We start from the raw sequence: 23,113 nt of genomic DNA on the forward strand, positions 1-23,113 counted from the left end.
GTCTTTGTTTTTTTGAATGCTTGTTACAAAAAACATGCAGCATGTGAATGGGTGTGGCTGAATAATAATGGTCCAGGGCAGGGGTCTTCAACGTTTTGTAGGCCAAGGACCCCTTCCATATACTATATACAATTATGTTGCATGTTAAACTGGGCCGGATAAATGAAAATGAATAGATATTAATATATTATTTATTTGTATATATTTATACATCATGTGGAAGGCACAGTGAATCTTAACGGTATAGCTAGCATAGTGGCTACCTTATGTAAGATTATCTTCAATGTATTCACAAATAGGCCAATTTATCTTTTTTTATTTGAATATGTTAGATTTATATTAATGTATGTTTTCAGACATATTTTAATTTTAGAAAAAAATAACTTTTTTACATAATTTGGCGGCCCCTCTGCACTAACTCTGAGGACCCCCAAGGGGTCCTGGACCCCCTGTTGAATATCTCTGGTCTAGGGCACGCAAATAGCCCTAGATTACCTCCTCACTAAGATTTCTCATTTTGAATTAATTGTTTACTAGATTGTTAAAATTCAACACTTAACATGTATTAATTTGAGCTTATTTATCTATTCATTTTTCCCCCCTTCAGGCATGCTAGATAAATATGTATTTTGAAAAGCAATTTAATAAATGACTCTACCAACATTCTCTATTCTTTAGAGAGCCACAGCCAATACCTAATGTCCACACTGTGAGATAACTCCAAGGCTCTAACTATTTAGTCATTCCAACCAGGTTGCCATCATTTGGATGATATCAAATCCTTTTCATATATGTTTTTGGACATAAGGTACAGTGTATTTAAAGATTTTGAATATTTATTGTATGTTTTGGCACTATGCATTTACAGATTATGATAGCAGTCTGACCTAATCTAATGTCTGAATATTGTGGTGCATTTGAATAATGTCTTGCATGCAGTAATTATTGATCCACAGAACAGTCAACTAAATCGAGCCCAATTACATTAAAAAAGTTTGGATATTTCATACCATAATGCCTTCACAGATATGTCTGAAATTATGTGATTTAAACGGAAGGGTAGCCAAAACAAATTCTGCATAAGCACAATACTTGCTGCATTACTTCTTCAATGTTTCTCAAGATTGCATCACCATATAAGCCAATAATCACAAGTATGCTGATGGAAGCTTAAGATATCAGACTGTGGGAAAAGCTAATGTCTGTGTTAGATCAGGAAAAAAACAAAAAACACTGACATTTTAATACAGATTGTCTTGGTGCTGTGCAATAAGGCATCAAATAAGGGGATGTATATTGTCACTGCATAATGAAGTACATCAAGCTCCTGCTAGTGGACTACCAAACCTGTTAGCACAACATGCTATCTGCTGCCAGTGTGCTGACATGATGGCTTTTCCAGTGAGTGAGCAGGGCTGCCAATAGTGTCTGGGCTGAAATGAGCTCATGGTGTAGAAAAGAGGGGAGAGTGAGGCTCTATGCTGCTCTATAAATACCCCTGTCACGCTTATATCAAATCAGCCCTGCACACTAAAGGCCTGGCGTGAGTGTTTTTCACACACGTCTTCAGAGATCCAGGGGGTCTGAAAAGGTCAGTGTTACACTCAATAGCACATTCATATGTGTATGTTTGTGCATTGATGTTTATCGTGATGGCTGTCGCAGATAAAAAGTGTAATTATAATGAATTATCGAAAGGGTTATGGGATAAGGCTGTGAAATTGCTGCATCCAATCGCTGTTACATTTATCATACTCCACATGGCTGTGTGGATGAATGAATGATCAGACATTAACCAAACAAGCATTATTAGCATAAATTGCATTCAAAACACTGCCAATGAAATCCTCTCAGTCTATTCCTCTCTCCTGGAGATAAATAGCATGATGCTGTTTGACGTCCAAGACATCCGCAAATTAATGGTGAGTTAAGAGCCTACACAACAATGCTTACTTTTTCTTCTTCTTTTACTTTAATGATCGTTTTAAATCCTACTCCCTCCTACCTACAAGTCCTCCTAATTAAGTGAGACAATGAAGACACACATAAGCGTTTTCTGGACTGATGCCACTATTGATAAAACATTGTTTGTCAGTGCCTTCCAAAACTATTACAAATCAGTGTTACAAAAAAGTATCCGTTTTATGATCTGACAATGCTATGGTTAAGGTTTGTATAGGTTTATGGATTATAATTAATATTTTGTAGAGTTTAGGTCAATCATGGTTACAGGAACCAGGTGACACTTTTGGTAAAAAAAGGAAAATGAACAGAGATCTCTTGCGTTACAGTCCATCCCTCTGCTCCGACCTCCTCTCTCTGCGGACTTTGTGGCTCTATAACAACATCACACTACTTCCTCTTTTGCTCCTGATGAATTATGGTTGCTAGAGGGCTTTGTCACTTATATGTTGTTTTTTTGGGGGGAATTTGCTGAAACTAGTGATTCTGCTGTTTTTCTTGGGAGGACAGTTTTCTTCCTGTAGGTAGCTATCCTCGAGACTGGCCTTAATGAGTGCTGTTAGTGTTAGCATTGTTACATTCAGATTTGTTTTCAAGTTCTCCAAAAATGGCTCCCTTAAGGCGCTGCATGTTGGGGAACCCTTTATTTAAAAAGGCAAACACACCTGCCTGATGCCACCGCCACAGCTGCTTGTGCCGATGATGATGAAGTTTCCAGGGAACGGATGATAATCCTGACACTGCATCCTCCCTAAGTCAGTGAGCCATGCAGTATAGATATGGATATGTCGCTGGCAGATTGGGAGGCAGATTTCCCATCTACACCTGCTGTGGTGGCTGGTGCCTCGGGGGAGCAGCTATATAAATAATGAATGCCTGTGGGTGTGAAACATGCACAGATAACCTTCAAGTCAGGCGTGGATCAGTGCCTTCACATTAGCTGATAGGATTAAGGTTAAAATCTACAGAAACCTCTCCATAAGAAAACACAAATCTAGCCCCAGCAAATAGCAGGTTACATGGGTACGTAGTGTTCAGCTGATAAGGACAGGTACAGGTAATCATAGGGGACTGGTAATAGTTCAGCAATCTGATGAAGGGAATGATAGAGCTAGATATATCTGTCTTTCTCCAGCTAAAAACCAAAATGAACAGGCAGACCATACTTTTAGAATAATTTCACTGAGCTAAAATTAAGCTTAACTTGTTTGACAAAATGTACAACTCATTAGTCAGGTTTAATGAGGGTTGGTAAGTCACAGAAAACCTGTGAATGTGTGCATTCAGATGAATGTACAAGGAAGTACAATCTGTGTCTTAATGCCAGTTACTGGTGTCAGTATTCAAATACGGCAAAAGCAATTGCAGTGAGATCCTCCTGTGTCTGGGCTCTGTTGAGAGGAAAAAACTCGTTGAGCATATGTTGGCATCCATAAGAAAGGAAAATATGTAGGGAATATAACTAGTTCTCTCTGTTGTCCCATCTGTCTGCACAGGACTTTGTGTACCCAACAGCGGCCGGCTAGTTTCATTTTCTCACAAGTCAGCTCTTGCTGTGCTATACAAAAGATGCCCCTCAATTCTCTCATCACCGTCACGATGCCCTGCTCACAAAAATGACACACACAAAATGACATCACGGAGTTGGAGGCTTGAGGGAAGAGTGCTAATAGTAGACAGGATAAATACATCTGGGAGAATGAAATCCACCATGAATGACCCTTCGATTACAATAAGGCAGTGTTGTTTGGCTCTGATGAACACTTAGAAGTTGTTAGATGGAAATAATAAACTGGAAATTAGTGTCCTTGCTTCTTTTTATTTGGCTGTGTGAGAAAATTACACCTGGAGTAATAACTCTTTAAACGGGAGTAATTAGCATAAACAGCTGTGACCCCTATTCGTCAAAGATATTGGGACCTGCATGTTCTATTATGTGTATCTGTCTGTCCGTCTGTCTATACTATCTGTCTGTCTGTTTAGTTCATCACCAGTAGTACTATATTTTTAACAACACATTGCATTGCAGGGACTGATGATTCTTATCCCCCCAAGCGATATGTTTATGGTCTGAGGTTGGCATGGGGAAATAGAGGGCGAGTAAAAGAGAGACTGCAAGAGAGATGGGGGGGTTTGGGCGTCATTGTTAAGCTGAGCTCTAGGCTGGTCCTGAAGGACAGTTAAACCTAGAGTAAAACCAAGCTTAGAGAGAGGGGTGGAAGTTAATCCCTCATCCTCAGGCAGGTGTATCACAAAGGCTAAACATATACATAGGAAGACTGACCAGGGGAAAAAGTTGGGATAATTGAAGTCTGCTAAGAAATGAACATGTGCACCCTCAGGGTGAGTCAGCTCTGCTTCGTGGTATTAGCCTACTTCTTAATGTTATCAAGGTAAAAGAGATGGGGGTTTCATTGCCCATCCTTTTTAACATTGTTTATTGCTACCCAGTTTGGGAATTTAAGAGAGTACTGAAGTGGAGGGCTGTACAGCACTAGTGAGTGAACTAGCTTAGCTCCATGTTTACATTTTTGTAAAGCTGCTTCAGTCAGGAATGAGGAATAACTGTGCCTCATGCCACTGGCGCTACGTGTTTGCCTATCAATCGCAACAAACTTGCAGTTTAGTATTTGTCGAATGAGAAGTTTATCGATCAACATTGTCGGCTTCCATGTCTATTGATAAAAATACAAGCCTTTGCTGACCCAGGGAGAGGGAGGATGGGTGATCATTTTCTATTTCACAACTCTAATCATTCATGACACCGCCTGTTGTCTCTACAAGGTGTCTTTGTCTTTGACTGTCCTGATTCCCCTCAGCAGCAAAACAGCCAAAGTCAAATTGAATCCAGAAAGGAGGATTTTAAACGGAAAGATAAGGGGGCAGATATGCCTTAATCATCATTTGCTCTTGATTAGAAAATCAATGGCCTTTGATGCCAGAGTGCATGTCTGCCTTTGGAGTTAAGAGTGTGACAATGACAATGTGGACTGGAAAATTGGCCTTTTAAAGAGCTACCTTCTTCTTTGTTGTTTGGAACCCCATTCTTTAATGCAGTGAAAAGTCTCCTCTATCACATAATGTCTGCCTGTCAAAGAAATTACTTTTTCTCTCGCTCCTGTGTGAAACTTTGTTAAAGAAATCCTTCGAAGCTTAGAAAGCACAGGGAATTTCTTAGTTTGTAGTGCTGACTTTCACAGTATTTTCTTGATTTATGTAACAGATGAGAAATAAAGTTGTCACTCAATTCTCTGTGGCAGTTCTGATATATGCCAAAGAGAGACCATCTTTGATGCCTTCCCAGGTTTACCTGTCAAGAAGGTTTAAAGGCAGTGAGTCGCAAGTTATAGTACAGCTAGATTGTTGCAGTCTAAAAATCTTTGCACCTATGAACTGCATCACAGTGTTTGCTCTGCGTTGATATGAAAAGACATATACAGTACCTCAAGAGTTAACTTACTATTGCTGTAGCTTTCAAAATGCCTTCTGGCATTTAAAATAGTGAGGTTTTGCTTACTTACCTTTTATAGCTTTCTTGAAAATTAATATTTGTATCTCTAAAACAGCTGGTAAAGAATTTAAGCAAACATGCTATACAAGGAATAGAATAGTATACCTTCCTTTAGCCTACAGTACATCATATGTACATTTCATGCTTAACTATAGTAGAAGATGGGGAAGCCTCACCCTCTCTCCCCTCATTAATATACAGTGGGTGATTATTTTAAACTGGGCTTACCAGGCATCTGTCCCTCACTTTCCCATCCTCTCCAGTCTTTGCCTTTGTGCCATGCTGTTGTACTTGCTGTGTTTTTACCAACTCTGCATATCGATCCTGCTTTATCACCACCGCCCCTTTGCAATAAGCCTGCAGGAATATGGATGAGGTGTGGTTGGCAGGGGATGCACTGCTGATTATTATGCTCTGCGTGAGGATATGATGAAAATTCACATTTATATGTGTTATACGAACACCGATCTCTGTGTGGAGAACATCCGTAATGGTAAATGAGAGATGTTTCTGTGAAATGGTGATAAAAGGGAGCCGCTTGTGGAAATCCTGAAATACTAGTTGCATTTACTAGCGGTTTGTCCTTGCCCGTCACGTACGCTGGGCACTAGTGTACATAATATATTGATTGCAAGTCAGATAGAGGACTGACAGCTTCTAATCAGTGTAAAGGTATTAGCTGTTGCTATCTATGAATGGAAATGTCAGAATTCATCCACTGATCCATTCCTCCCAGAACTAACATGTTCTGTACGCACATCTTGCTAAGATTACCTGGTTGACTTCATTATGGTCTAGTAAGGAGGAAAAATGAACTGCATGTTCTCATTTCACATGTAGTAATTTCAATAAAAGTAGATAAAGTGTGGCATAGACTTAAGACTTGAAAGACTTAGAGAACTAAATAATTAGAATACAGAAACAATGAAAACTGAATGAAATCAGGGCATTTATTAGCATCGTCTTACTTTCGTAATTGTGTGACATGGTGAGGTATTTCTGTCACCTGGCTATACATAGTTTTTTTCTTGTACGCCACCATTTGAAATCATAAGCAACAGCTCACATTTATTGTAATCCTGATATATTTTAGTTCTTTGAACTTGTGCGTGCCATTGTGGGAAGAGAAAGGTGTAGTAAAGGGGTGTAGTTAATTCCCTCCTTGTTGGGGGAAAAGAAGTGACTGTGGTGAGTCCATATTTATTGGCGGGGACAGGTTTTGTCTGCATCCTCCCAAGGCCAACAGTGGGCATTAGCAGTGACAAGTACCACAGTGCAAGGGCAAGTGGCCATTAAAACAATGTTTAACAAAATAAGAGGATTTACCAGGATTTATCCTCGTGGCTGCTTATCAGCCCATCTTTGGATCACTCTCAACTGGGATACAAGTAAAGCTGAAATGATTATTCAATTAAAAATCAGAAAATTAATCAGCAACTGTTATGATGATTGATAAATAGTTTAAAAGTCATTTTTCAGGCAAAAATGCCAAACATTCTCTGGTTGAAATGATGATGAAATAATGATTAGTTGCAGCTGTTGATGAAATTAACAAATTACAAAACCTTAACTGGGAAGTTTTTAAAAGTGTTGCCTAATTCCCTAGCACTAACAAATTCTCAAAATAATCTCAAACCAAACACAAATACACCTTCATCACGACTGCAAATGAAAAGAGGACACGTTTTAAAGCTTATATTTCTCCGAGCTGTGCAGGTAAATGCTTTAGCAGTTCTGCCCTTGACTTGCTTCACTTGGTTTTGTGCTGAATAAAAACATCATTTTAAGAGAATTACGTAGCCATAACAACCATCTCAGGTACAGTGTATTGTGTCAGCCGCAGTTGTTGAAAGTGAAGTAGTGGCTTATTCCTCCTGGGGAATAGCAGCATCAATCAAACAGTAGTGATGGGTCTTTCATTTTTTACCCATAATGGCCCTGTTTCCTGTTGGGGCTTCCAGATCAGATTAGTGATTGAACACTTAACAACAGTGGACCACCTTCATGTAAGCCACTCAAGTACTTATACTGGTTAAAGTCACTTCGACACCTGCTCTCAGTGTAACACGAACCATAAAGAAAGAAACGTGCTATATATATATATGTATACTTTTAAATTGTGCGATACATTATTTGCCACATTGTTTTCTCCTGTTCTGAATGTAAATAGTTTTCTATATACAGACATATACAAAATATTGTTCTTTCGATATGATGAACAACTGTGTTTGCTGAGGCATGTAACTAATCACCTGCCATGGATTTTTCAGTGTGATTGCAAGTTTACAATTGCCTTTCAATGCGTTTAGTCTTAGTCTCACATTTGAAGACTGTAAAGTGCCACCACACTGTTTGTACATGTAGGACATAAAGTATGTTTTTGTGGTTAGGTATAGCATGTAGTCTAGCTTATGCCAATTTAGCTTTTGTTTTCCTAGAGAATACCTTGTGGCGCTCTACTCTAATCCATGCAACACACTATGCTCACAGCGTGGCACTGTGTTCCACAGTGGCAACCCTACTGTGTGACGGTAATGATTGCAAGTGTGTATGGAAACCACTTGTTGGCATGGCAAGCTGCAAGTTGCAGACAAACAAACATTATGTTTTTTTATTTTGAATGATAAGTCTGTCACACCCCCTGGAGTATGATTTTTCAAATCCCACCTGCACCTATGTTTCGCCTCACTGGCACTCTCACTCTATTCTAGTAAACTAGAAATACCACGTTATATTATACTATTCTATTTAAATACAGTACAGTATTTGACATTGGCCTACTGATGGACAGATGTTCTCCAAGTAGTCTTTTTTAAGACGAGAATTCCTGAATTAAAGTAAAGCAAGCCACCATATTGGATTCCACAGTTGAAATGAAACAGCAGTTGCATCAGCACTCGGTGTGTTTGTGAGCCCTCCTTGGCTCTAGTGTTTAATATGAGTACTTCTGTGACCAGAGATAAGGCCGTTATGGCCATGACAAGGCCTTGTCTTGCTCTGCCATGATGCTTCTATTGCTCCCAGTGCCTGTTTGCTCCCAGGGCCAAAAACAATATGCTGTAAATTGCGCTACGGCCTCTTCAGGTTGATATGCTGCCTGAGAACGTGATGTGATTGGGTATCGATTCACACCGCAATGCTAAAATTGCCTGCCTCATGACCCCAGACACCAATAGTGACAGCTTCAGTACAGGACAGGAGGAGTGCCATGGCATGGGTCTGTGTCTGGGAGAGGATACCTTCTCTCTGCTTTCTGATCTTCACCCTCTCCTCCTCCTTAGAGAGGAAAGGATTATATCTTAAAAAGGACAGAGCCCCCCTACTGTGCTGCATGAACGTATCATAGCTACATATACAGCAATCTAACATCCCTCAGAAGATAGGCGGCCCATTTTGTTGGCATTTTGCAATCCTATTACAAAAAAGAAAAGAAAAAAGCATGTAAACATCTTTTCATTAAAGTGTCAGTGATATTTGGACATAGACAGTTTTTTAATCTATTCAAGTTTTAACATTTGCAACACTGAGCAAAGATGGGCTAGCTTTCTGCTTTTCACTCGAAAGTAGTGGTGACACAGCACTGTCAATCTGCATTCAGTATGATTAAAACGGCCCGGATCCTGTTGGAAGATGAATAATGCAAGAGAAATTGCTTGTGTAATGAATAAATGGCAAATAATCCCAACACAATTAACTCTCCTACATACAGTATGCAAACCAGTCATGCTCCATCTCCTAAGACAAGATGTCCAGCTAAGGTAAATCCAAAGTAGCCTTGTACGTGATGCATACATATCCTTGCACTTTCAAATAAATTGAACATGTCCTTGTGCTATGCTATGCTATGCTATTTTATTGGAGGCATCATATTTACATAGTTATTAGGAAACTACCAACCTTGGATGTATTTTATGAGTAAAATATTAAAGAATGTAATGCTACATTAGTAGTCAACCTAGAAATCACTACACATATCCTGCTGCCATATACTCTTAATTTAAATGTTCCTTTTGGTTCTGTGACAGTAATCCAACATTCAACCCCTAAATCACTCAGAGGAGGTAAATAAGAGGCTGATAGTTTACCCGTCATTAGCATTTCTGTGACCACCTATCTTACCAACCTGCTGGATTGGTCACAAACTTGGGTCATTGCTGGCATTCCTAGCCTGCATGTTGGCTCTCCTTAGTTGGCATCTACCATTAATAGACCTTTTGAAGAAATGTATTTGTTTGGCACACGGCTCAGAGGATAGTGATTTATATTTCCAGTCTCTTTCATTCAGACAGTGGAATATGTGGCCTGTGATATTCACTGTAATGCTCTACATTTATTATAATGAATCCTGATATCACCTACGAACTGTCAAAGCACAAACATACTTAAGGCTAAAACCCTGTGAAAGCTGTAGAGGACACATCACAGCGTTAACTCGGTAGAGTCAGAAAATAATGTCAGAAAAACATCAGAAATTCATTTTTAGCACAGGTTGGACATTATATGTTTTATGTCAGACTTTGCACAAATACTCTACATTTAAACTAAAATGTTCGAACTCAACACCAAATTCATAAATGAGAAAAATATCATTTGTAATAGTTAAAGATATTTAAATCCTTTTTAATTGCTTGTCTTCCACTTCTTAAATTCAAACTGTGCAGTGCAACCGCTGTTGCTCTCTTCATGCATATCTCTCCTTTGGCTCAGTGGGTGTTAATGTCCAAAGCTGAGGCAGTTTTCTTTCCACACAGCAGAACAAAGCGTGATTTAGGGAAGAGGGAGGGAAGCTGTAGTTGATATATGTGTGTTTTGCTTCATAGGTGAGAAGAATGATGAATGGATGAAGTCCACAGCCACCATAATGGTACCCTTGTGTACCATGGCAGAGGGAAAAGAGGAAGGGTGTACTTGAGAGAATAAAAGTCAGCCTCTTCAATCAGGCCTACCTTAAAGAATTCTTGACAATATATCCTTGTTGTGCTTTCATGATAAGCCCTATGCTGGGGGATGGGGGTGTGGGAGAATGAGAACAGAGTGATGGAGGGTGTCGGGGGGGCATCAAATGAGGCGTAAGTAAGGGATTTTTCTATGGAAGAACTGAAGAAATAAAAATCTGTTTACCTGACCACAAATGCCTTAAATAAAGTAGGCCGACATGCGTGCTAGTCACAGAGGAGTTTACTTTCTATTCCACAGCAAGACACTGTTACTAATAGAGGAGCCTTTGAAACACCGCAATATGCCAGCTTTCAAATGTGCTTCTCTTTCACTTTCACATGTTACCACTAATGTCATGCAAGCTATGGGGATATCTTAACATCCTGTATTTTTTAAGAAAACATTACCCTGTATAGGGCTGGGCATCGTTCAAAATCTTTCGATCCGGTGCCAATTTCGATACCTCAGTTTCGATGCCGGTTCCTTAACGATACTTTTTTCGATACCATATGTTTTAAAATCCATTTCAACATCAACAAAAATACATTAAACACACAACTTTTATTTTCCACCTTAATTGTGAATCAAAATAGTTATCAAAATTGAAAAATTCTGGTAACACTGCTCACTCAGAGTAACATTAATAAAACGTGTTGTGCTTTTGGATAGGGGTGCACCAGTCAGATACTCAGGATTGGTATCAATCCCAACTTGGCAAAATTAACAAAAAAAGAGAAACCTTTTTGCCACAACATGAACATATTATAAATAATAAATACATAAACAAACAGACTTTTTAGTGCAAACTGCATAATGACACAAACCTTTAACAATAAACTTGGAGACTGCCCTGTTGTCAACATTGAACTAATGGAGAACTAACTTAAGTGCAAAGGAATGTAATTGAATTGCCTTGTTGCTGAAAGGTGCTGTAGAAATAAAGTTGCTTTGCCTTACAACCTCAGCCTGTCAGTCAGTCACCAGGGCAGAGAAACCACTGTTGTGCCTGCTTGTCTCAGAGGAAGTGTAACGTCAACAGCACCGCGACCGCTTTCGCCTCGCCATTGATGTCATACGCTGTCTGCATGAAGTTTTGAAAAACTGTAACCACACTTGAAACCACTTTATCGGCATTGCCGTGACTCACTGTGACTTCAACAAAACTGCAGAGCCGACGTAGTTTGCTTGAGTTTACTCCGTCCGCACCTCTGCGCACGTGTGTGTGTGTGTGTGTGTGTATACACACGTGTGTGTGTGTGTGTGTGTGTGTGTGTGTGTGTGTGTTGGAGCTCCGCTCTCTGTCAAATTGCAGAAGGACAGATAAGCTTGCGCTCATGTACCAAAATTTGGTACCGTTTGATTTAAAGTAGTGCTGTCATTTAAACGCGTTATTAACACGATAGAAAAATTGACACCGTAAAAAAATTGTATCGCAAGATTAATGTTCTTTTTGGCCTAGCAAACTTTGTAGTTTTTTTCATATGCTGTTACAACAACTAGTAACGTTAGAAAAACTACAGCACCACACTGGATCTAGCTAGACCGGAAACAAAACAACAGGCACGCCGCACACACTTGTTCGGGCTTGCGAGCCGGCCAAAGAGTAGTAGGCTAACGTTACGTTTTGAGTGGATGGCGAGTGCGAGACGCCGAAATGGATACCAATAAGAATCTGAATGGAAAGATTACTTTTAAAAAGTTGCCAAATGGTTCCATTGACAAGACCAAAGTGATCTGTGTGTTTTGTCGTTGTGAACTGAGCTATCATCGCAGCACGTCCAGTCTGAAATACCACTTGATACCAAGCACACCGCTGATGCGAATTCTCCACCCCCACGTCAAAGCCAGGCCATGAGAATGTTAGTGTGAAATTGAACACTACAGTATGCCGATGTTGTTTTCAATAAAAAAACATTTGCACAAAGCAAGCCGATCCACTTTTCCATGTTGATAAGAGCATTAAAATGAGAAAAAATAATGGGACAAAAATAAATCAAGGGACATTTAGAATAGATAAAAATGTGCGATTAATTGCAAGTTAACTATGACATTAATACGATTAATCGTGATTAAATATTTTAATCATTTGACAGCACTAATTTAAAGTGAATCGGTCCTCGGTAGTACCGACGTAATTCGGTCAGTACCCAAAAAAGTACAGAGTTCGGTACCCAACCCTAACCCTGTAGTTTTGTGTTTCAGAGTGTGTGTGTGTGTGTGTGTGTGTGTGTGTGTGTGTGTGTGTGTGTGTGTGTGTGTGTGTGTGTGTGTGTGTGTGTGTTTTGTAAGCCTTTTTGTCTGTCTGTGTGTTTGCAGTTATCCTGTCAGGTCATTTGTTGCTGGAGCTATTAATTCCCCCAGTCCTCTGCTCCTGTTGTGCACTCATTTGCTGATATACTTGGTCTGTCATTAGTCTATATGCCTACTCTGCATGTTGGAGAGAAATATTGACATTGTCAAAGCAGTGCTCATTGCTTCTGAACTTAGCCGTGCTTTTACTATACATATCAGGTGTCAACCGTAAAGGGTAACTTCATCAACGTATTCACACCTTAGTCATGTGGCAATTGTACTCCCCTTGGACATAGATTGGGAGAAGAGGCACTTATAAGGGAGAGAACAAATTGAGCAGCAAGATGCTGGAGCTGACCCAGCCATTTTGATGCATATGTTGCACAGAGGTATTGACCAGCTCTTTAGTCTGTGACTCCCTTAGGACTGGGTAATTGTCTGTCTGTGTTTCTATTGTTTAAGCTAACTGCATTTTGGCAGTCTTCCTCCTCATATCAACAGAAATGGAAATAATGATGGAAGACAGTGGTATCTATACACCGATCAGAGGAGGTAGCTTCATGAATCAATGTCTTTTCATTTAATGTTTTACATTCTGAATATGAACATTATATCACTCTTGAAACATATTCAGATTAATTATTTTTTTTAGAATTTAAGAAGAAAAAAGTAGAGTGCATTTTTTTACGATTGGATTGTCTATTAGAATGAGCTTAGTTATAGTTTGACATTTTGAGAAAGATGCTTATTAGCTTTCTTGCAGCGAGTTAGATGAGAAAATCGATATGACTCATATCTATGTGCTAAATATGAAGCTATAGCCTGAAGACAGTTAGCTTAGCTTAGTTTAAGCCATACAAAAACCAAAGTAGAAAAACAATTTGTGGTTTTAGGGGGGCTACAGTATGTGTGGGGATACTTATTGGCCGTGCGCAATGACTGAGTACCCTGAGCTGAGGACATTGTGTGAGAACACTGTGCAGAGCAGCATACAGCTTGAGGTTGCTGTCTGCCAATACCAGTCTTTTGTCTATGTAGAGGGAACCTTTCTCAAATGTTCATTTTATTGCACTGCTGCTGAGGTTGCAACTGATGTGCTAAGGATGCAATTAATGCGGCCTATTAACAGCACTGTTCTACAAATCAAGGCACATTGGTAATGTCCGTGCTGTACCGGATAAAGATCACCAAGTAAATATATACTTAGCAAAACACAAAATGAGTCATCGATGTGTTTATGATCTCCATGGAAATAACATTATAAATATGCGCTACAATATTATTTCTGCCATTAGGTGCTTTGCAAAGCAGAGAACAGTTTGTTGATATGTAATCAGCATTTTACCAAACAAAAGGAACTGGGAAATGCTGTTTTGCAGAGTGAATAAAAATTTCGATGTTCTTATGATTTGTTTATTCTCAAGTGGGTGAGCATGTGCAGTATAGAATATAATATAGTTATCACAAATACTGTTTACATGACAAACTAATTCAAGAATAGAATACAGAAAGTAAACAACTACATAGTGTACACTATGACAATAATTTAGCTTCTCGGGCTAACAATAGTCCAGATTATTTTCATGTAAATAAGTCTTTTTAACTACAATGGTTGCAGCAGTACCTTTTCCACAATAATCAATCCCACCACAACAATCTAATTATAATCTGAATTTAACTGGAACATTGTTGGGGACCAAGCAAGTCGGGCGCAAGAGACCCCAGTCAGTGCAAATTCACAGTTTTATTTACCCAAACTTAAATGTCCCTGGGAAACGAACCACTTTAACTTGTGTATGACTGCATTTACCAGGAGAAGAAAAGCTGAGCAAAAAAAGAAAAATGGAGCCACAGCTATGCACACTGATTACACTGAGCTTACCGACACAAACGGACAAAAGTTATGCCTGTCTGGCCTTACAAAGAACACAACAAAAGGGATTAAGAATATACATAGCATTCTACTTAAGTGATGGGATGACATTGGAAATTAGATAGTGTCTCTACAATAAACAATACTTTTCCTCTATTTTCTTTCTTTTTTTCCTGGAGGAATGCCATGTCAGGATACACATAACACAACAAGACAAGACTAAGGCAGCCACGGAAATCTTAACTAACAACTAATGATAAATACATAAATGTCACAGTTTGACTTGCAGATGACTGAGAATATTGACACCACCTGAACACAAAACAGTGGTAAAAAAAGGGTGGTTTAGGGAGCACAATACAACCTATCCACTTGATGTATACCTTTGTGACTTGGCTTCCACGTATGTTGTGGCCCATTTCCAACACTGGTGTTTTTATTTTTTATTGACTAAGATTGACTGTTCTTTCACTGAAAACACTGCTGCAAAATGCTACGTACATTTTCCTGTATTGGAATGGGTCTAATTGTACATGCATGCTGTTGGCTTGAATGGGGTTCATGTTTAGTTTTTTTCATCCTATATAGGTATTAAAACCTGTTCTGAAAGCAGACATTTTCAAGTTGGAGATGCAAAATATTGCAATGCTGATCTTTTGATGACTTGCATCTAATTTGGAATTAGCATATCCCAGTGAAGTGTACTGTAATTTGTCTTTGATGATTGGTTCGTCTGTAATAGACGGGGGATTGCCTGAGCTCCCCATTGCCCTGTCTCTCTCTCTCTCTCTCTCTCTCTCTCTCTCTCTCTCTCTCTCTCTCTCTCTCTCTTTCTTCTTCCCTCTGCTGGAGAAGCACACAGCATCTTTGAAATGTGCTTTGACCATCAGAGCAGTGAGAAAGCACTAATATTTTACTGACCTGAAATGAAAGGGATTAGGTGCAAAAACCTTCGCAAAAGGCTATCTCGATTTACAGGTGATGTTTTGTTTGTTTCTTTTTTTTTTCGTCCTTTAAAAAGAGGAGACTAGGATATAATCAAAAGATGTAGTTTTGAAAGCGTAAGCCTTTGGGCTTTGAAGCTTTTCTAATGTTTTGTTGGGAGAGGCGAGACTGTGGAACAGCATGTCTGCATTCAGAGCATTCATGAATCCCTGTCATCAGCCTCCTTCCATCTCCCTTCCCCTCACTTTTGCAAAATCTAGCTTTTACCCCAAAGCAGATACAAATGCTAGATAATGAATGAGTAGAAGACAGAGACTGGAGAAATAGGACTGTTTCAATTTCACAGCCAAGAGCCACATAGATTGCTTTTGTTTTATTGTGGGTATAGGTGGCACAAGAACTTTGCAATTATTTGCACAATTAGTTGTAATTATGGTATACGCATTTATCTTGTTTGCCCAAGAAGTTCCAATATGCATTCTGCAGGCGAGAATAGGAAGAATTAATATAGATTGTTTTCTCTGGAAAGTGCTGCTTGTTTGGTTGACGGCAATTAGCAGCTAATACCTGTGAGATCTCCCGTTAGCTCATACCCTCGCTGTTTTCTGTTCCACAATGATCAGACAATTAATGATGGGTGGAGAACACTGGCAGGACTATGGTTTACACTAGGCGCTGTCACAGTGGTAGGCTATACCGTATACAGCAGTTGTTGTTTTCCAGTTGAGTGTTTCCATGCCTTTGTGACACAAAGATTTTAAAGCGGTTGCATTTGCTCTGCACGCTTTAGCTTAGGTGGTGGAACTAATCACACAGATGCAGAAGCCCTCCAAAGTGTCTCCCCAACCCTTGTTTTTTTTTTTCTATATTTCATAGCACTACAGACGAATCTCAAAATGCATTTATTTCAGAGTTTGTGTGTGAACTTCTTGAAGCCGACACTAATAAAACTGAGGGTTGTTTTGAAAGGTACTTCCTGCGTTGTTTCAATGCCGGTATGTTGCCTTAGGGCCTAATGTGTTGTGTTGTCTTACATCTAATGGTGTTTGGATTTCATGCTCAGACTGAGCCAAGGGCCGGGCAACATGTTTCTTCTTTGTAAAACCATTTATATTGTCTATTATATTTGCCAATACATGTGACATCTGGCCCCTTAGATGCTCCTTAGTGGGTTTTTATTAGTTGAGAAGTACAGTTTCTTGGGCTTCAATTAAAAACTGAGTCATCAGCCTATTATACAGAAGCTGAAGATGGTGTTTTAGTAGGTGTTTTATTGGGCTCCACTGTAAAATTCGTAAAATGTGTAAAATTATGTGCTATCACATCTTTTGCATGCTGGCATTTAAGTGGGCATGGGCAATATCTTCCTTCCTCTAGTGAAAAACATAAGCTAATGTCAAGATGGCGTTTACCTGACCCCTTTGTCACTGATAGCACATGGATCACATAAGCATTGCTGTGAGAGGAAAACTATAGAAAATATTTTTAGAGATGGAGGATTTTCTACAAGCACATTGTGCTGAAAAATCTCAGAGCATCCCATTTGAATAACATTTGAAAGAATATTTGTAATTTGGTGTATTTCTTTGACACAAACAATATCAAGTAAATAAAAGTGAAGCATGTATGTGAAGCTTAAATAGATGAATACCTTCTGCTTTGACTGCACAGCCGTTTGTGTAGTTTTTTTTTTTTTTTATTTGGCAAAGAGTAATGCCTTTGTTATCTTTGGTGTGCTGGAGCCTCACAGGCTGTTTTCTAGGCTACTATAGGATTCTTTCTTTTTTTCAGCTCAACAAAAAAATCAAACACACTCTTTGTCTTACTAGTGTCTACACTGTGCGTAAGCTTAGAATTTGCTTTGTGTGTAAGCGTAGGAGTAGGGGCGGGCATGAAAGCATGAAACATAAAGCATGAGTGATGTGTTAGCATTGCATTGGTGTCTTGCTTAGTCTACCTAATTTTGCTGAGAGGTTTTGAAATGAGCAAACACTTAATTTATAGTTGCGATGCTGTTATAGGATGATAAAAAGATGCCTTCTATTGTTTTAAAGGGCTGGAATATGTGTGTCTGTTATTCACTAAACCCTGAAATAGCCCACCACCACTTAAGGAAACTGAGCTTCTCTGGTTTGTGCACTGCTGTGAATCAGTGCTTACTACAGCATTGTGTCACATTAATGTTTGAGTGCTACATATTGTCAAGCAGATGTAGGACTTAAACAGCACTTAGAGTGAAGTGTACTTACATCAACTCCTTGTTTATTTCTTCCAGAGACATCCGTGCAGACGCCATAATGGTTTCCGTGTTTATATTGAACTTGACCTCTGACCCCTGACCTCCTGCATAAGCTTGGTAATCATTTCATTTTTTATTTGGTGCATTATGATTGATTTTACCCTTTTGCCATTATCTATCATAACCATTGCCATTATCTATCACAACTGTTATGTTCAACTTGCTTCTGTGTCATCACCATGTTTTTCTTCCTTTTTCTCATAATTGTTTCTGTTTGTAACATATAACCGTCGCATTCTCTCCATTTATTTGCGTCCTGTTTTATTTCACACTTGTCTCTCTCTCTGTGTCCTGTTACTTCCACTGTCCTTGAGCTATTAGCATTACACAAATGATATGCCAAGTGTGTTTTCTAACATCTTTTTTATATTCTCAAATTTGTTTCTGTCATCTTTATATGATAAACCATCCAACCATATTTTCAATGATTTCCTTTTCTATCTATTACCAAGGATCACAACTCCCTACTTCATACATTGTGTACTGCAGTAAGTCACTGTCTCCATCTCTCCCTTCCTTACTCTTTTTTCACGTATGTGTGTGGGTGGAGGTAATGTTTGAAAATAACAACACAAGGAAATTAAAGACAGAGGGAGGGAATATGGCACAGCAATGTATTGCAGTGTGACGTCCCTTGTGTGCATTATGCTATTATTTCCTAAAATATCTGCTGAACACCCACCAGGCAGACAATACACACAGAAGTGCCTCACCCATTTTTGCCAGATTTATTTCAAAAACCCCAGCCCTGGTAGACAGTAGGCATTTAGCAGCAGCAATAGGCCAGTGAGCCCATGGAGTGGCAGGGCCATGGCTAGACGTTAGGAGAGCTGGCAGCAGGAGGGAGAAGGAAGTCACAAGGTTGCAACCCAGAGCAGTAGACTTGCTTGTCTCAGCAGAGTAAACATCACCCCTCGTCTGCACACAGTAATGACTAACAGAGGGGGACGTGCACAGAAACACTATTAGGACTACTGCCTTGTCCTGCCGGACCCCACGCATGCCATTCCTATCATCTCCCAGCCTTTGCATTCCTAAAAACAACCTGAGAGCTATCATGCTGTGCAATGTTGTGAGCACAGGTATTGTAAAAGGTGCTGGACCTCTTCATACCTATGCCCTTGTTTGTTTAAGGTAACATGGTCAAGTTCTGAGGGCCCTCTTCCTTTATTCAAAAACAAGATGGATATGCTTTATTGTTTTTTTCTGATACAGTTCCATATACAGATGTACTGACCATTATGCACACCAACCTATCAGACTCCAATCAGGAGCAGAAATGCAGCATAACAACAGGAAATTATAAGTGATTGGGAGCATCTTGAGATTTGACCCCCAGTTGTTTGACTGATTTTCTTTTAATTGGTTGTCTTCTCCCACTTGACACCATCAAAGCTTCACGCTGGAGGTGAGGCAGATGAAATGGTTCTATAATACCATGAGTACGATAAGCCACACTGCCTTAGAAACACTTTGAAATGTGATTGCAATCACAAACTAGTCACCAGATTATTGTCCTAATGTTAATGAAGAAATATGAAGGTGTACTAATTGCACACTAGCTTTTTATGTTTACTAACAATGTTTTCTTTTGTTCACGTGACAAGTTTACTCCTGAATGTAGTAAATGTTTGGCATGTGTGAAACCAAACAGAATGACAAAGACCACTTAAAACGTCAGTAATTAATTTATGTACCTGAGCGTATGGTTATATCTTCATTTGTCTTCACTGGTACTCATAACATATTCAGCACCTCTTTTAGTGGCGTGGTGCAAATTTACTATATCAGAACCATCTGTTGTCTTAATGTTAACTTCAGCTTCAACTTCAACTTTATTGTGCCCAAAGGGAAATTTGTCTTAGAATGCACACAGACTCAAACATAAGATACATAAAACACATGACATCAATATGTATAGCATATGCTAAATCCTCCCACCTAACAAAGTTGTTGCTATTTCATTTTTAAAAGAACAGATGAGCTGGCCAGTCAAAAATATGCTTCATGGAACAAACCACCAGCAGCTATAACAAGAAACTATAGCAATACACCGATTATACATTTCTTAGCTGATACCAATACTGATGTTTGTTGTTTTCTTTTGCGCCAGATTAACTAATAAATGTCATTATAAAAAATACTGAACCATGTTTATCACACTAACTGTGAATGAGCAAAAATGCAATCAAACAAATGTATTAACTTTTTTTTGTGGCGCAATTGAATGCACCATTAGTAGAACGAGTGTATCTGAAGGCACCACAGAGTCCCGTCAGAGCCCACATGCTTTACCTTACTTTGTTTACATAAACTAACGGGGAAGGCAAAATGTTGCTAAACAGTGCCTTCAGGGAAGCAGGAGGATTTTCATCATGGTTCCATTCATGTCATCTCGGACTCCGGCAGTGGCCATGGTGTCTGGAATAGTCAAGCTGCAGGCTACCGCCGGTAAGTTAACGCTACCCTGTCTTTAGCTGCATGCTAACGTTACCAGCTAGTAGGGCTGGGCGATAAATCGATTTTATCGATTAACTCGAATGTGTAGTTAAAGTCGATTTGTTTAAATGAAAATCGGTTTTCTCCTTAACATCCGCCGACGCTCCCCTCTGGGCTCCCGTAGTTCCGAACGGGCTCAAGCCCTCCCCCAGTGTGTTTGCCACCAACTACAGCTGACCTGACGGAGCACCATGCGGAGCACCAGAGGCAGTGTTGAGGAACTCTGTTGCGGCTCAACACATCTACTAAATGCCGCTGATACGACCGAGCTGTGACGGAGGTCTGTAGCGGCTTAACAACTAGCAATCGCCGCTCTGTAGCACGGAGCTCTTCTTCGACGTTTTTTTTAACCGCCACGAAGGAGCTTGCTACAGGTATGCTACATCCATGAGACCACGGGATGTTAAAATACGTTACTCAGCAACAGGTGAAAATAGGGGCAAGGTTGCGCGACTAAAGTCAAAATGATTTGAATGTTTTGTTGTTGAATATATAGCATAATTATATAATTTTGTCATTCTTTCAAACCAATTTATATTTCCACAAAATTGGCATAAATAATCATAATGGTATACATGCCCCATGTGTGTGTGCGTGTGCGTATGAGTCAAAACAAAATAAAGTTAAAACTTTTTTTGAACAATTTCTTTGTCATATACAGATTGATTTTAAGTAGGGGGGGGGGGGATTGATTTAAAACTTAAATCAGATTTTTTTTTTTTTAAATCTGGGATTTTTTTTCTTTTTAGGCCATATCGCCCAGCCCTACTAGCTAGTAAGCTACGCTGTCCGCGGGGATTTCTCGAATGCTGTGGTTAACATGGGCTGAGTCCATCTGTCGGTCTGTGCTGTCTTGGCCTCCACGTAATCTCTCCGTTTTTTATTAGCTTTCAGGTAGTCACAGAAACATTATTTTTTTAAGCTGGGTAGGCTACTGTTGTATGAGTCAGTTACCACAACATTTAGGCAGCGCAAAATAGATAAACATTGACTGCCATCGGCGCATGTTACCTATGCAGATGGGCTGATGACAGTAAATAGGGCGGACATCGGCCAATTCCGATATCCAGCCGATACATTGGTGCATCCCTACAAGAAACCCTCCTAGAAATATAAGTTCACTGCGGTGATCAGATCAAATTCATATGGCAACAGTTCAGTTGCTAGTGAAGCATGAACTAAAGGCTGATGCTCCACCCGTAGTAGCATCCATCTAAGGTGCTTCCTATTAAGAGCTCTGCTTGCAGTTCTGCACATAGTGGAATATACAAACACAGACAAATTTGTCTTGGGTTGCATTTTATATATCCAGCAGAATTTACTGCAGAAACATTTGTTATACCTTGCTTAACAAAAACATCTTGTACTTTTTCTTGTAGTGAGGGTAGAGTTGCTCTTAGAGTGGAGCGTTTGTTTAGTTGAGACATTAAAAGCCTTAAAATGTTAGAGAATTATTGTTATCTACAGCACTATGGGCCATTTCCAGTTGTTTGCAGCTCAGGGGTGTATCGAAGTAAAATCCTTTATGAGAATGTAGATATGTGTCTAGCTTGCCACTCATGAGCACTAGATTCATCCTTCCAGCTGTATGAGAGGTAGTGACTGGAAAAGGTTGAGGACAAAGTTGTAATACAAAGAGCGACACTGCCCTGAAATTTGCATGGTGAGGAGAAGCTGATGCTCCCCGAGACTCTGTAAAGACAAGTGTTTGCTATGCCTGGTGACGTGCAAGACAGAGCGAGCAGAAGATTATTGTTAGCATACTGAGAAAAGATCATGAATTCCAATGATTCCCCAAAGCACAGGCAGACGATTTACTGAGACTATGCCTTTACCCCCTTTATCTTTGTATGTCAGTAAAGAGTGCTGTCAGCACAGCTGATTTTAGGTCGAGGGGAGTTGATGGTGTCCCCCTGTGCACTAATTCAACATCCGATAATGAGGAAGAAATTCTATTGCGGTTAAAAACACAAGCTATTTTTTAGGAAGAAAAAAGCAGACAGTCAAGCCTGGCACACCAAGCTACAAGCTAGAGAAAAAAACAAACAGATGACGGTGAAAGATTTCCTTTCGAGCCTATTTAATATGTGTTAAGGCATAGCTTGTGAGACCTCTCAGCTCCAGTAATTTCAGCACATCAAAGACATGCCTCCTCCCAAATCTGGTGTAGTCTTAAGAAGGGCTCATCATATCCAATCACACATTCACCCAAGGATCTTGTAAGGAATACCTCGAACCCTGTAGTTTTGCTCATTAAAACCAGACTAATATGGGTTGGTCAACAGCAGAACTAAGCGCTCTGTTGTGATAGCGATTGCAGCTGGTAGTTCTTGTCCCTCGTTGACCTGTTTTGTTAACTCTACTGCTGTATTTCACTGCCTGATTAGATGTCACTCAATTAAAAGCAAATTTCTGCGGGGAGAGCGGCCTCCCTAGTTGCCATGGATGCCGTGCGAAAGGTAGCAGAGCTGCGTATTGGGTGTCCCAGAGCACCATAATGAAATATCCACGCTGTTACAGCAGAAATACACAGACAACCCAAACTTTCACACCCAATCAATGAGAGCTGTGTGGCTGACTTTTTTTTTTTCCACGTTGAAAAATTAAAAAGGATGTGCCTAGTAAGTCACAGAGGACTCACACATTTTATAGTCAGCTATGAGAAGCACTAGGATTAATAGACCTCTCCTAATATGCCTCGCATTGGTGGTCCCTGAACACCCTGATCAGGTAAGGCCCAGCGAAGCAAAGATCATTTATAAGTGGTTCATTATTTTACCTTCAGATTCCTCTG

General features: G+C 39.7%; 1 protein-coding gene across 10 annotated transcripts in view; it reads left to right on the forward strand.

Annotated features, from left to right (window-relative positions):
• Positions 1-23,113, forward strand: part of camta1a (calmodulin binding transcription activator 1a) — a 293,919-nt gene that overhangs the window by 32,208 nt on the left and 238,598 nt on the right. Inside the window, exon 2 of one of the 10 annotated variants that reach the window (XM_036007896.1) lies at positions 17,797-17,877. The exons of the other annotated variants lie outside the window; for them this stretch is intronic. The gene's annotated coding sequence lies outside the window, so the exon portion shown is untranslated. The remainder of the gene's footprint in view (positions 1-17,796; positions 17,878-23,113) is intronic. 10 annotated transcript variants of the gene reach the window in all.

Source organism: Sander lucioperca, chromosome 12, assembly GCF_008315115.2.
Source record: "Sander lucioperca isolate FBNREF2018 chromosome 12, SLUC_FBN_1.2, whole genome shotgun sequence".
Classification (NCBI taxonomy): domain Eukaryota; kingdom Metazoa; phylum Chordata; class Actinopteri; order Perciformes; family Percidae; genus Sander; species Sander lucioperca.